General features: G+C 36.3%; 1 pseudogene; it reads left to right on the plus strand.

Annotated features, from left to right (window-relative positions):
* The first annotated feature begins 1535 nt into the window (after positions 1-1535).
* LOC135229424 (olfactory receptor 4A5-like) lies at positions 1536-7538 on the plus strand (annotated as a pseudogene).
* The last annotated feature ends 6548 nt before the right edge of the window (positions 7539-14086 follow it).

The following is a 14086-nucleotide window of genomic DNA, read 5'->3' on the forward strand; positions in this document are numbered from 1 at the left end:
TGTGGGTCATAACAAACTATGGATAACATTGCGAAGAATGGGAATTCCAGAACACTTAATTGTGCTCATGAGGAACCTTTACATAAATCAAGAGGCGGTTGTTCGTATAGGACAAGGGGGTACTGATTGGCTTAAAGTCAGGAAAGGTGTGAGTCAGGGTTGTATTCTTTCTTCAAGCCTATTCAATCTGTATACTGAGCAAATAATACGAGAAGCTGGACTATATGAAGACGAACGGGGCATCAGGATTGGAGGAAGACTCAAACAACCTGCATTATGCAGATAACACAACCTCGCTTGCTGAAATTGAAGAGGACTTGAAGGACTTACTAATGAAGATCAAAGACCACAGCCTTCAGTATGGATTGCACCTCAGCACAAAGAAAACAAAAATCCTCACAAGTGGACCAATGAGCAACATCATGATAAATGGAGAAAAGATTGAAATTGTCAAGGATTTCATTTTACTTGGATCCACAATCAACAGCTATGGAAGCAGCAGTCAAGAAATCAAAAGACGCGTTGCATTGGGCAAATCTGCTGCAAAGGACCTCTTCAAAGTGTTGAAGAACAAAGATGTTACCTTGAAAACTAAGGTGGGCCGAGCCCAAGCCATGGTATTTTCAATCACGTCATATGCATGTGAAAGTGGACAGTGAATAAGGAAGACCAAAGAATTGATGCCTTTGAATTGTGGTGTTGGCGAAGAATATTGAATATACCATGGACTGCCAAAAGAAAGAACAAACCTGATTTAGAAGTACAGCCAGAATGCTCCTTAGAGGCAAGGCTGGTGAAACTGCGTCTTACATACTTTGAAGGTGTTGTCAGGAGGAATCAGTCCCTGGAGAAGAACATCATGCTTGGCAGAGTACAGGGTCAGTGGAAAAGAGGAGGACCCTCAAGGAGGTGGATTGACACAGTGGCTGCAACAATGAGCTCAGGCATAACAACTATTGTAGGGATAGCTCAGAATTAGGCGGTGTTTCGTTCTGTTGTGCATTGGGTTTCTATGAGTCGGAACCGACTCGATGGCATCTAACAACAACAACAACAACATTTTATTTACTAATATAAAATTCATAATTTAGTATTCACTTTATTTTAGAATTTTCTCTTCACATTACAGACTTTTCTCATTACTTGCTTGTCTGCTACTTTTTCTTAGCAAGACTCAAGCCTTTTTCCTCTAGGATGTCTAGGGAAGAAAACCTTCCAGGAGAGGAAATTTCATTTGAATTTTTTCCAAATATTCTAATAAACTAATTCATAATGAACTTGCATTGTCTTTCATTTAAAATAGTGATGATGTAAAAAGCCACACACTATGTCTGCACATATAAATGGAAGAATTATTTCCAGATAGAATGACCCAAGAGATTTCTGAAAATTCAAATTCCTGTCCAGGCTGGAGACTCTCTTTAATTGGCATCTAGTCCTGTAAATGGTTTTTTTGTGATATTTTCTCTTGATACATGTCTCTCATTGCTTGTAGGAATTCCTGAAAGGTCATGATTTTCTGGAGTGCAGTTGGAGAGATGTAGGAGCATTATTCTAGTGAGGAAAGACATGGTCTTTGATATGCTTTTTGAATGACTGAATGTCTGAAAAGTTCTGTTCCTATCTGTGAGAAGCTCTGTCATTGGCTTTTCTGGGAAGCTAAATCCCAGCCTTTGCCTTGTTAGGTACAGAATTAATGAGGAGAGAGACATGAGCATGACCCTAAATCCTCAGTCAAAAACTTTTGTTTGCTTCATTATAATTGATTAAGAAAGAAAAATTCAAATAACTAATTTCAGTGATTTTTACTTTGTGTCACTAAATAATGAGCTTGGCCAGGTTAATTTCCATTAATTTGCCCAGTTTTTACATAGTCATGGAAACATGGCACCCTCATTGTTCTTCTAGCACATTTTCCCGACAGGTGAGAATGTTCAACTGTTTACTATTATTTTTAAAAGTCTTCATTTTCCAGGCATCTATATATACACTTCCACAGTTATCTGAAAAAAAATGGTATGATGGGTAGCTTGTGTGGAAGTGTGAAGAGTGTAACCACTTGGAACTATTTCTGGGCCCACTGATCAGATGCACATTGCCATGCGTTCTGTGATTTCAGATAAATACATGAGGTATGTACGATTACTCTCAAGAAGCCCTGATTTTCAGGACCAAGGACAAGAACCAAGAGGTGAGATTTTGAAACATTTGAAGGAGGACACTCATTAAAAATATTACATGATATATAGAAATAGAGCTAGTTTCTTAAAAATATTTCTTTAGGTTTATTGCTAATTGGTAAAATTAAGCAAGAGAAACACAGAAATTAACCAGAACCTACACAGTCTATTCCGCTTTAGTATTTTATCAGATAGACGTTTACTGTCCGTTTGCCAGAAAACAAAAGAAGCATGCTGTGCATTACAACGAATTCAGTAGGTCTGTAACCTTGGTTCGTAGGATATGCGATATGTTAATAAAGATTTATAATTAATTTAGATGTATTTGAGCTAAATCAAAAAACCAAACCCATTGTTGTCAAGTGGATTTTAACTCATAGCGACCCTGAAGGACAGAGTAGAGCTACCCCATAGAGTTTCCAAAGAGCAGCTGGTGGATTCAAACTACCAACCTTTTAGTTAACAGCCATACTCTTAACCACTGCACCACCAAGGCTCCATATGTGAACTAGAAAATTTAAAGCTATGTATTATATCAAGTGTGTCAGGGTGTAAAAAAATGTCTGTTATGTCTGGAAGTTTGATATGTGCTTTTAAGTGTGAATGTTTTAAATGATGACAACAACCTTACATATGTATGTATATATTATATTTACTTATGTATATCTTTTTGTATATATACAAAATTTTGACAACAACCATAGTACTATATATGTTTTTTAAAAAATTTATACTAAAAGAAACTGGTGAACAGGAAGTACCTTGCCTACTGCCGCTTAGAAAAAAACTGCCGCTTAGAGAGACTTATAAATCTGTAATTGTAATGTACTATATAGAAGTTATTTTTGTTACTATGGCATTTTAATTAATATTTGTAAAAAGCCATGTCCTTATAAAAATAAGTTAAATGATTTTTCTTCTAGAAAGGTGTAAACTTAGTGGTTTAAGTTGACAGCCTAGTAATTATTTTAGTTTTTATAGTATCAAATCTTTGAGGAGTGAAATTATAGTGGATACTTTACATACTGATTGTTTTACATGGAAATAATTTAGCTGGGCAATAGAATATTTATTTCAGTGAAATCCAGCATTGATTATTAATAACATTAAGGGCACTAGACCTTGCAGAAAATAAGTAGTTAAAAAACAATTAGATATAAACTATCTTTACCATTATGTTCTTCAATAGCTGTGCCTTTATTAATCTACAGCTTCAAAAATGGTAGAACTCCTGAATCACCCAGACATACAGAGTGCTCATTACAGCTGGTTTCTAAAAGAAAGCTCAGAATTCTTCTGCACAGGTTCTTTCCCCTCAACCAAATCCATATAAATGAAATCAGCTTGTCTACGTTTGAGAAGTAGTAATTTGGCAATTTTCTGCAAGAATGAACAATCCTAGAGATTGTGTTTGTATCTGTATATGTACTGTTCTGTCTTATCTGAGTTTGTCTTTAACCAGAAGTGCTAGGTCCTCGGAGGGATCAATGTTCTTTTTTTTCCTTTGAATTTTCTTTTCTTTTTCTTCTTTTCCTTCCCTTCCTTTCTCTTTCCTTCTCTCCTCCCCTCCCATCTTCTCTCCTCTGCTCTTCTTTTTTTGTTTGTTTGTTTTACTCTTGTCTCCCTTTTCCCCTTCCTTTCATTTCCTTTCCTTTTTCATTCTTTATTTTCTAGGATGGGCTCTGTGTTTATTTGTAATGGCTTCCCAGAAAGCCTCCTGAGTAAATTCAGGAAGCCTCAGAGGTTGACCTTCCAGCACTCTTTCACTAGAAGTAGTCTTTCTGAAGATTTCTTAAGAAAGCTATCCCCACTTAACACATTAATATCCCCATTACCTGTGTATAGTAATTTTTTAAATATAATTTCTCTGCTTCCTGTTTTGAGTCTTCTTTTCTTTCATTTTCTACTCTTTAGGTCTCCATCTGATCCATGGGTACAAGTTTTTCCTTTTTTTCTGCTTAACATTCATTAATATACATACCATGACAGGTATATATTATGACACATATACAACAAAATAGATAGTTCTTATAATGCACAGTTTTATCCTATGTCCAAAACTGTGTGTCTGTGAGTTACAGGTATATAATATTATTTTTATAAGAAGTATGCTTATTCCTAATGTGAAAAAGATCCAGAAGATTTATTCTGATGAAATGTCCATAGAGAAACATTCAAGGACAATAATAAAAAGGTGTTGTTTATTGATTCTTTATCAGGATCCAACAGTGCTCTAGGCACTTTACATATAAAAACACACACACGCACAAATTTCAGAGATATGTACTACTGGTTTCCCGTTTTACAAATTATGAAACTGAGGCACGAAGAGGTTTATGAAGTTGCACAAGGTCACAGATACAGTAAGCGGTGAAGGCGGAATTCAAACACAGACAGCGTTGCCCCAGAGTACGCATTATTCGTCACTGTGCTGTGCGCTGTTTCCAAGGGTGTCCTGGGCCTTAAACAGGCACACACTGAGTGAGAAAGCTAACCATTATTTGGTCACTTGAATGATCCAATTCCAACACCGACTAGCATTTTTTAAAGTAACATTGATGAGCTTGGAGATTGTTGTTTAGTTACAAATATATAAACAGAAACATCCAGCAGAATAAAATAAGATGGGGTTTCACTGATAGTGTCACAGACAGTTGGACTAGAAAGGATTCTAAGATCATCTAGTTTGAATCTTTATTTTTCAATGAGTAAATTGAGACAGATTTGAGACTAAATCTAGAAAATATAGCAAATAAATAAAACTCATACCTTCTTACACTGAGTTTGGATTTTTTCTTTGAGTATGTTTCTTTTCGGAATCTGGATATTGAAGTTCTAATTCTGACCACTCTCAGCGCCTAAGAAGTATTACATATTAAACCCTCTTCTGTTGTCCTCTACCTCTCTTTACAGCATCTATTTTCTCCCCCATGGCTACCCAGCTCACATGCAATGGATTTGAAAAATGCTGGCTGGTAATGTACTAGTTGTTAGTTGTTATATGTCAGTTAACTTCAGTTCAAAAATGTTTGCTGAAAATATAGAGTATATTGCAAGGGTACTCACCACAAATACAACCAACTCAAGATACTGACTGTACGTCAATAAGGTATAGAAATGTGTTAGGAGTTGTGGGATAACCAAAGTGAAAATGGAGGGGACTATGGATCCTTAAGAAGAGACATTCAATCTATGGCCCAATACTTTGTACAGGGAATAATATACTAAATAATTTCATAGTTATCTGATACATTTCAAATTCCAGCCCCTTCAAATTTAATGGGAGATTCATAAAGACAGAAAAACATTTGAGGCATAAAGGACCAAACTTCTAAGAGTGGAATATCATAATATTTAGTGAGATATTCCTAAAAAGGGGTTATTTTTGGTGCTGTATAGATCATATTGTAAAGGGACTCACCACAAATACTACCAGCTCTAAGTACTGATTCTATGTCAATTTATTTGTTTAGAGTTTATCTTCATCACTAGAGAATGTTTCTTGAGAGCAGAAATCCTTTCCCTCTTTGTCATTGCTGATCTCTGTGCCAAGCACTGTCATGTTTTAAAAAAAGAGTATTAAATGAATGAAAGGCTGTCGAACCTCTGACTGATCTTCTCTATATAAGGTCCACTAAGATTTATAGACAGAACCTCGTAATCATAGGCCCAATCCAGTCATCTGAGAATAAGTAGAATTCTTAAGGGAAGACATACTGGGATCTTTGAAAGAGAAACTCAGTAGATATTTCTAAATGTTTATTGTGAATAAGCCACAGTACAAGATTAATAGTGAAGAAGAGCTCCATGACCTAATGCATATATTCACAGTGATGTCCATGATTTCATTACAGGTCTTGTTTTTCTGAGCTCTCATCTCTGAAGCAGGTCTTATAGAAGAGTAAATGGGATACAGTAACAGCGTAACAGAATTTGTTCTCCTGGGACTCACTCAGGACCCTGAGGGCCAAAAAGTGTTATTTGTCATGTTTCTGCTCATCTACATTGTGACAATGGTGGGCAACCTACTTATTGTCATGACTATTATTGTCAGCCCCTCCCTGGGCTCCCCCATGTACTTCTTCCTTGCCTATCTGTCACTTATGGATGCTGTTTATTCCACTGCCATTTCCCCCAAAATGATTCTAGACTTACTCTGTGATAAAAAGACTATTTCCTTCCCAGCTTGCATGGGCCAGCTCTTTATAGAACACTTATTTAGTGGTACTGAGGTCTTTCTTCTGGTGGCAATGGCCTATGACCGCTATGTGGCCATCTGTAAACCACGGCACTATTTGACCGTCATGAATCGACGGTTTTGCATTCTCTTGCTGGTGGTGGCCTGGGTTGGAGGAGTTTTGCACTCTGTGATTCAACTTCTCTTTGTGCACAGACTCCCCTTCTGTGGCCCCAATGTCATTGATCACTTCATGTGTGACATGTACCCGTTATTGGAACTTGCTTGCTCTGACACCTATTTTATAGGGCTCACTGTTGTTGCCAATGGTGGAGCCATCTGTATGGCAATTTTTATCCTTCTACTAATCTCCTATGGGGTTATCCTAAGATCCCTGAAGACTCACAGTCAGGAAGGGAGGCACGAAGCCCTGTCTACCTGCAGCTCCCACATCACAGTGGTTGTCCTTTTTTTTGTCCCATGTATCTTCGTATATGTTAGACCTGTTTCCAACTTTCCTATTGACAAATCCATGACTGTGGTTTTTACAGTTATCACTCCCATGTTGAATCCTCTGATATATACCCTGAGAAATTCTGAGATGAAAAAAGCTGTGGAAAAAAATCTGGAGTACAAAGTTAACCACAGGTAGAGTAAGAATTTGTGTCCACACTGAAAATATCATTGCTAATTCTAAAGCAAAATATAGGCGATAAATGATCACAATGATCACAAGGAGCGATTAAGGCAATTCAGTGGATTCTCGAGGAATACTTCTCTTTATTGATGCAAACACATCCAAAATGTAGAATAAATTACTCTTTGAGGTTAGAATTAAACTAATAGAGACATTCTGGAGGCTGGATGAAGGGCATTTGTATTTTTTATTTTATAAATAAAAGTAAAACTAAGCTCACATTGTAATTTTATTTTTCTCAGTACATGCTGAAACAAGACTTAGAAGAAATTCTTTTGTTTTTTTCCTTTTAAAAAGAGAAAAAAACAAGCTATTTTGGAAAATTTTGTATTATTCAAATTAATGAGAAAACAATTAGGCCAATCCTTAGAACAAATTTCTGAGGCCAAAAGTACGGTTTTAAAATTTTGCTCTTCATTATTCTATTAGCACAACAGTTTTTTTTTAAGCTCCACTATGTACTTTGTGTTTAAGATTATTTCTCTTCTTCTGGGCAATGCCTATGCATTTGTAATTCTGCAGATTTTAGTGGGACATGATATTGTGTTTGGTTTGAGACACCATCTTTGAGCAATTTTGGTAGATAGGATGTGGTTGATGAAGAAAACTCATTCTAGCTCTTGATTAGAGGACAGATAGTATGCTCACGTGGGTTTGAAAATAACATTAATCTAAGTTATAAACAATGTTTTCCTCATTAGCAATTATGTGCATTTTTGCAATTCTTAAAAGATTAGATAGAGGTTCTGATTTTATCTCCATGAAATTGAATTTATGAAAAGAAATGTGTTATTTTACATAAGCAGCATGTTCTCTAAAAGTTGTATTAAATTTAAATATGTTTTAATGTAAACACTTAGTAATGATTTGTTTTGGTAAAAATAAAGTTTTGGTTTTTTCATTTTCATGTAAAAAAAATGCTTTTCTCAGTCTACAGCCCATCCAGACACATCCCCAAACCAGAAAACAGAAAGAATTTTCTTAACGTAATATGGAACATAATCTACTCTTAACAAGATTTTACTTTTTTAACTAAAAGAAAGGTTTTAGAACTTTTCTTACTTTTGATGTGTAATTTTTCATGTATATCCAGCAACATATGCAATTATTTATAAATCTTATGGCCTCTTACCTAGTATATTATCAATATCATTGAAACTACCTGATTGCTCTTCTCTGATGACATTTCTCCACCTCTTCTCAGAAGTAATCCCAATGCTAAGTTTTTAATCACAATTAAAAATAGTTTAATTATGTATGTATGTATCCTTAATGTATATTGTTTAGATTTTCTTATTCTAATAGTTTCCTTATGGACTATTTGGTATTGTCTATGTGTAGGATTATATCATCTGCGAATAGGGATAGTTTTGCCAATTCCTTTTCAGTTTGGATGCCATTATTTCTTTTTCTTGCCTTATTGCTCTAGCTAGGACTTCCAGCACAAGGTTAAATAGGAGTGGCAATAAAGGGCCTCCTTGTTTTGCTGATGTTCTAAGGGGGAATGCTTTCAGCCTCTCTCCACTGAGAATGATGTTGGCTTTTGGTTTTGCATAGATGTCCTTTATTATGTTGAGGAATTTCTCTACTATTCCTATTTTATTGAGAGTTTTATCAGGAATAAGTGTTGAGCTTTATCAAATGTCTACTGTGTTATGGGATTTTTTCTTTTGTTCTATTTATATGATGGATTATGTTGATTGATTTTCTAATGTTGAACCAACCTTGCATATCTGGTATGAATCTCACGTGGTAGGGGTGTATTACTTTTTTAATGTGATGCTGAAATCTATTAGTTAGAATTTTGCTGTGCATTTTTGCTTTTGTATTCATGAGAGATATTGGTCTGTATTTTTATTTTTTAAATTTGTGTGTTTTCCTGGCTTTGGTATCAGGGTTATACTGGCTTTATAGAATGAATTTGGGAGATTTCCTGCATTCCTATGCTCTGAAATAGTTTGAATAGCACTGGTGTGATCTCTTCTCTGAACGTTTGGTAGAATTCTCCAGTGAAGCTGTCCAGACCAGGGCTTTTCTTTGTTGGGAGTTTTTTATTTTATTTTATTTTTTATTTTTACCCCATTCAATCTCTTCTCTTGTTATGCATTTTTCAGATTTTCTATCTCAGTTTTTGTTAGTTTAGGTAGGTAGTGTGTTTCTAGAAATTTGTCCATTTCCTCTCGTTTCTCAAATTTGTTGGAGTACAATTTTTCATAGTATTCTGGTGTGATATTTATTTTCGTTATTTCTGTTGTAAAGTCTCTCATCTCAGCTTATTTGGGTGTTTTCCTCTTCTGCTTTTCTCTTGTCAGCTTGTCCAATGGTTTGCCGAATTTTTTGATCTATTCAAGCAGCGAAGTTTTTGTCTTGTTGGTTCTTTCTATTTTTTTTTTTTCCTGTTATTTCATTTATTTCTGCTCCAATCCTTATTACTTCCTTTCTTCTCTTGCCTCTGGCCTCTTTTTGCTATTCTCTTTCTACTTGTTTGAGTCATAGTGCTAACATTTTCATTTTGATTTGTCCTTCTATTTTGATGTGTGCATTTATTGCTATAAGTTGACCTCTGAACACTGCCTTTGCTGTGTTGCAAAAGCTTCGATAGGACAAGTTTACATTCTCATGTGATTCTGGGAATTTTTTGATTCTCTCTTTTAGCCAATGGTTTTTAAGCAAGATGTTATTCAGGTTTCATGTATTTGATTTTTCCCTTGCTCTTCTTATTGTTGTTTTCTACTTTTATGGTGGTGTGATTAGAGAGAATGTTTTGTATTATTTTGATGTTTTGGATTTTATTGAGGCTTGTTTTGTGCTAAAATGTGGTCTATTCTAGAGAATGTTTCATATGCTTTGAAAAAATGCACACTTCGCTGCTGTTTGGTGGAGTGTTCTACATACACCTCTGAGGTCAGGTTGGGTGATCATGGCCTTTAGATGTTCTGTATTTTTGCTGAGTTTCTTTCTAGATGTTCTGTCCTTCACCTAGTGATGTGTTGAAGTCTTCTACTATTATTGTGGAACTGAGCATTTCTTTTTTCCTTGCTCTTAGAATTCCTTTTATGTATTTTAGAACCCTGTCATTGAGTGCATAGATATTTATTAAGATTATGTGTTCTTGGTTGATTGTCATCTCAATCATTATATAATGTCCTCCCTTGTCTAGATGATCGATTTTACCTTAAAGTCTTATTTATCTGAGAGTAATATTGCTACACCTACTCTTTTTTGGTTACTGCTTGCTTGATATAGTTTTTCTTTCTTTTAATTTTTATTATGTTTATGTCTTGTGTCAATGATATGTCTCTTGTAGACAACATATTGATGAATCTTTTTTTTTTAATCCATTCTGACACTTTCTGTCTCTTTATGGGTGCATTTAAGCCATTAACATTCAGTGTGATTATTGATAGACAGGTATGCATTTATTGCCTTCATGTTGTGCTTTTCTTTTGTGGTGCTGATGTTTTCTTTGTTGCTCTTACTTTCCTGTGCTGCGTTCCTTTTGTTTGTGGATTTTCTTTCGTTTGTGTAGGTTTTGTGTTTACTGAATTTTTGTGTGTTTCTTCTTTTTTTTATTTGGATGGTTAAGTTTGTTAACTTTCTTTGTGGTTTCCTTGAAATTTCCCCATATCTTCCTAAGTCTGAATCAGTTGTTTATTGCTTGATATTGCCTTGACTTCCTCTCCATCTGAAAATTCTATGTTTACCCCATTTATTCTCCTTTTTATTGTTTTGACACTGTCATCATTTACTGATTGACATTTCTGTTTTCCTTTCTAAGTCTTTAGCTTTATTTTAATATTAAGAGTTCTTTATCTAGGTTAGTATCTGGCTGATGCTGACCTATGTCCCAGACTCTGGTGTTGTCTGATGTTGCTAGTTCTCTAACATAAGGTCTGCCCTCAATATTTGTTTGGTTTTTTAGAATTACCTCAACTTCTGTTTATCTGGATATGTACTTATTTTGCTATTGTATTGGAGAGTCTTGCAGGATATATTATTCTTAGTTTGCATTTTTATCAATTCGAGGTTTTATATATGTCATCCTATCACCTTCTTACCTGCATTGTTTTTGCCAAGTAATCAGAGTTTAATCTTATTTTTCCCTTTTATAAGTGACTTTTCGTTTTTCTAGATCTGCTTTCAGGATTCCTTCTTTGTCTTTGGTTTTGGCAAGTGTGATTATGATGTATTGTTGTGACATTCTTTTGTAGTTCATCATATATGGGGCTATCTGAGCTTATTAGATGGTCAGGTTTTCTTCTTTCATGATATTTGGAAGTTTTCTGTCAGTAAATCTTCAACAACCTTCTCTATGTTTTCCACTTTCTCTCCCTGTTCTTATACTCCAATCATATGCAAATTTTTGCTCTTGATTATGTCCCACATAATTCTTAATTTTTCTTCATTGTCTTCTCTAATTTTTCCTCAGAGAAAGTGGTGTACATATGTTTGCCTTCAATATAGTTGATTCTGTCTTCTATTGTTTCAAATTTGCTTTTAACCTTCTATTAAGTTGTCTATTTCTGAACTTTTGTTATCTTTTTGATTTAGATTTGCCTTTTTTTTTCTTTTGCATGGTTTCTAATTGTTTATTTATTGTGATTTTCCTGAATTCTTGTATATTTTTGTCTTTGTTTTCCTTGATTTTGAGTATGTTTTTGTTGGTTTCATCTCTTTTTTTCCATGATTTTGTGAATTTTTTCTTTTTTTTCCCCTGTGTTTTTCTTAATCTCTTTCCTAATGTCTTGGAAAGCTCTAAATATTGGTATTTTGAATTACTAGGTAGTTCCATTGCCTTTTCTTCTACCAGAAGTTTATCTGATTCTTTATTTTGGTCACTTGCTGGAGCCATCTTGTCCTGCTGTCTCCAAGATATTAAAGTCTTATTTTCTTTATATATTGATTGTATATTTATTTGTTTCATCCTGTTTTTCTCTTTTGTTTTCATCTCAGGGTAGGTAGGCTGGACATTCTTTGGTGCTTGCTTGTCTCTGGTATGATAGCTTTCACCACCTTCTCTGACTGGCAAGGCAACACCAGGCAGGGTGAGCCCACTTCTTTCTACGCTGATTTGGTGAGGTGGGTGAAGGTATACTGGGTGGGTGTTTTTTGCCTTCTGATGTTGTTCCAGAGGTGTGCAAATATTCACAGCCCCTCACCAGTTGGGCGGGGGTGTCAGATGGGGTGTGGTACAGGCTTACTTCCCACCATTCAGCAATTGGTTGAGTGGTGGTAGAGGACGTGCAATGGAAATCTGGGATGGAGGTGTGCCTGAGTGTTGGGGGATGCTCTAGCCTTGGCTGCTTTGTGGGGGCCCAAGTAAAAGGAGGGAAGCGGCATATGGGGCAGAAGGGTGAGGTATGGAAAAGCTTGTATTTCTGGTTACCAAGGGTTCTATGTCCTGTTGTGAGCTCTGTGAAGTTGCTTTCCCATCTTTCCTGTCTGAGCTCGTTGCTGGCTGTGCTTCAAGATGGCAACACTGTTCACATTTGTTGACAGGGGGCCTCCACTTCGTGTATCTCCTAGATCTCTGTTTTCTGTCAGTATCTTCTCTCATTCGGTATTCTTTAAAATAATTTTTCTTGTGCTTTAAGTGAAAGTTTACAAATCAAGTCAGTCTGTCACATATAAACTTATATACACCTTACTACATACTCCCATTTACTCTCCCCCTGATAAGTCAGCCCGCTCCCTCCTTCCAGTCTCTCCTTTCATGACCGTTTTGTCAGTTTCTAACCCTCTCTACCCTCCCATCTCCCCTCCAGACAAGAGCTGCCAACACAGTCTCAAGTGTCCACCTGATACAAATAGCTCACTCTTGATCAGCATCTCTCTCCAACCCCTTGTCCAGTCCCTTCCATGTCTGATGAGTTGTCTTCAGGACTGGTTCCTGTCCTTGGCCTACAGAAGGTTTGGTAAACATGACCCCCGGGATACTTCTAGTCTCAGTCAGACCATTAAGTCTGGTCTTTTTATGAGAATTTGGGGTCTACATCCCACTGTTCTCCTGCTCCCTCAGGGATTCTCTGTTGTGCTCCCTGTCAGGGCAGTCATCAGTTGTGGCTGGGCACCTCCTAGTTCTTCTGGTCTCAGGATGATGTAAGTCTCTAGTTCATGTGGCCCTTTCTGTGTTGGGCTCATAGTTATCGTGTGACCTTGGTGTTCTTCATTCTCCTTTGATCCAGGTGGGTTGAGACCAACTGGTGCATGTTAGATGGCCGCTTGTTAACATTTAAGACCCCAGATGCCACACTTCAAAGTGGGATGCAGAATGTTTTCTTCATACAATTTATTTTGCCAATTGACTTAGCAGTCCGCTTAAGCCATAGTCCCCAAACCCATGCCCTTGCTCCACTGACCTTCGAAGCGTTCAGTTTATTCAGGAAACCTCTTTGCTTTTGGTCCAGTCCAGTTGAGCTGACCTTCCCTATATTGGGTATTGCCCTTCCCTTCACCTAAAGTAGTTCTTATCTACTATTTAATCAGTAAATAACCCTCTCCCACCCTCCCTACCTCCCCCCTCTCGTAACCACAAAAGAATGTGTTCTCAGTTTATACTATTTCTCAAGATCTCATAATAGTGGTCTTATACAATATTTGTCCTTTTGCCTCTGACTAATTTCAGTCAGCATAATGCCTTCTAGGTTCCTCCATGTTAAGAAATGTTTCACAGATTCTTCACTGTTCTTTGTTGATGCATAGTATTCCATTGTGTGAATATACCATAATTTATTTAACCAGTCACCCATTGAGGGACACCTTGGTTGCTTCCAGCTTCTTGCTATTGTAAACAATGCTGCAATAAACATGGGTGTGCATATATCTGTTCTTGTAAAGTCTCTTATTTCTCTAGGTTATATTCTGAGGAGCGGGATTTCTGGGTTGTATTGTAGTTCTATTTCTAACTTTTTAAGAAAAGGCCAGATGGATTTCCAAAGTGGTTGTACCATTTTACATTCCCACCAGCAGTGTAAAAGGGTTCCAATCTCTCCACAGCCTCTCCAACATTTATTATTTTGTGTTTTTTGGATT

The sequence above is a fragment of the Loxodonta africana genome, unplaced genomic scaffold, assembly GCF_030014295.1.
Source record: "Loxodonta africana isolate mLoxAfr1 unplaced genomic scaffold, mLoxAfr1.hap2 scaffold_29, whole genome shotgun sequence".
NCBI lineage: Eukaryota > Metazoa > Chordata > Mammalia > Proboscidea > Elephantidae > Loxodonta > Loxodonta africana.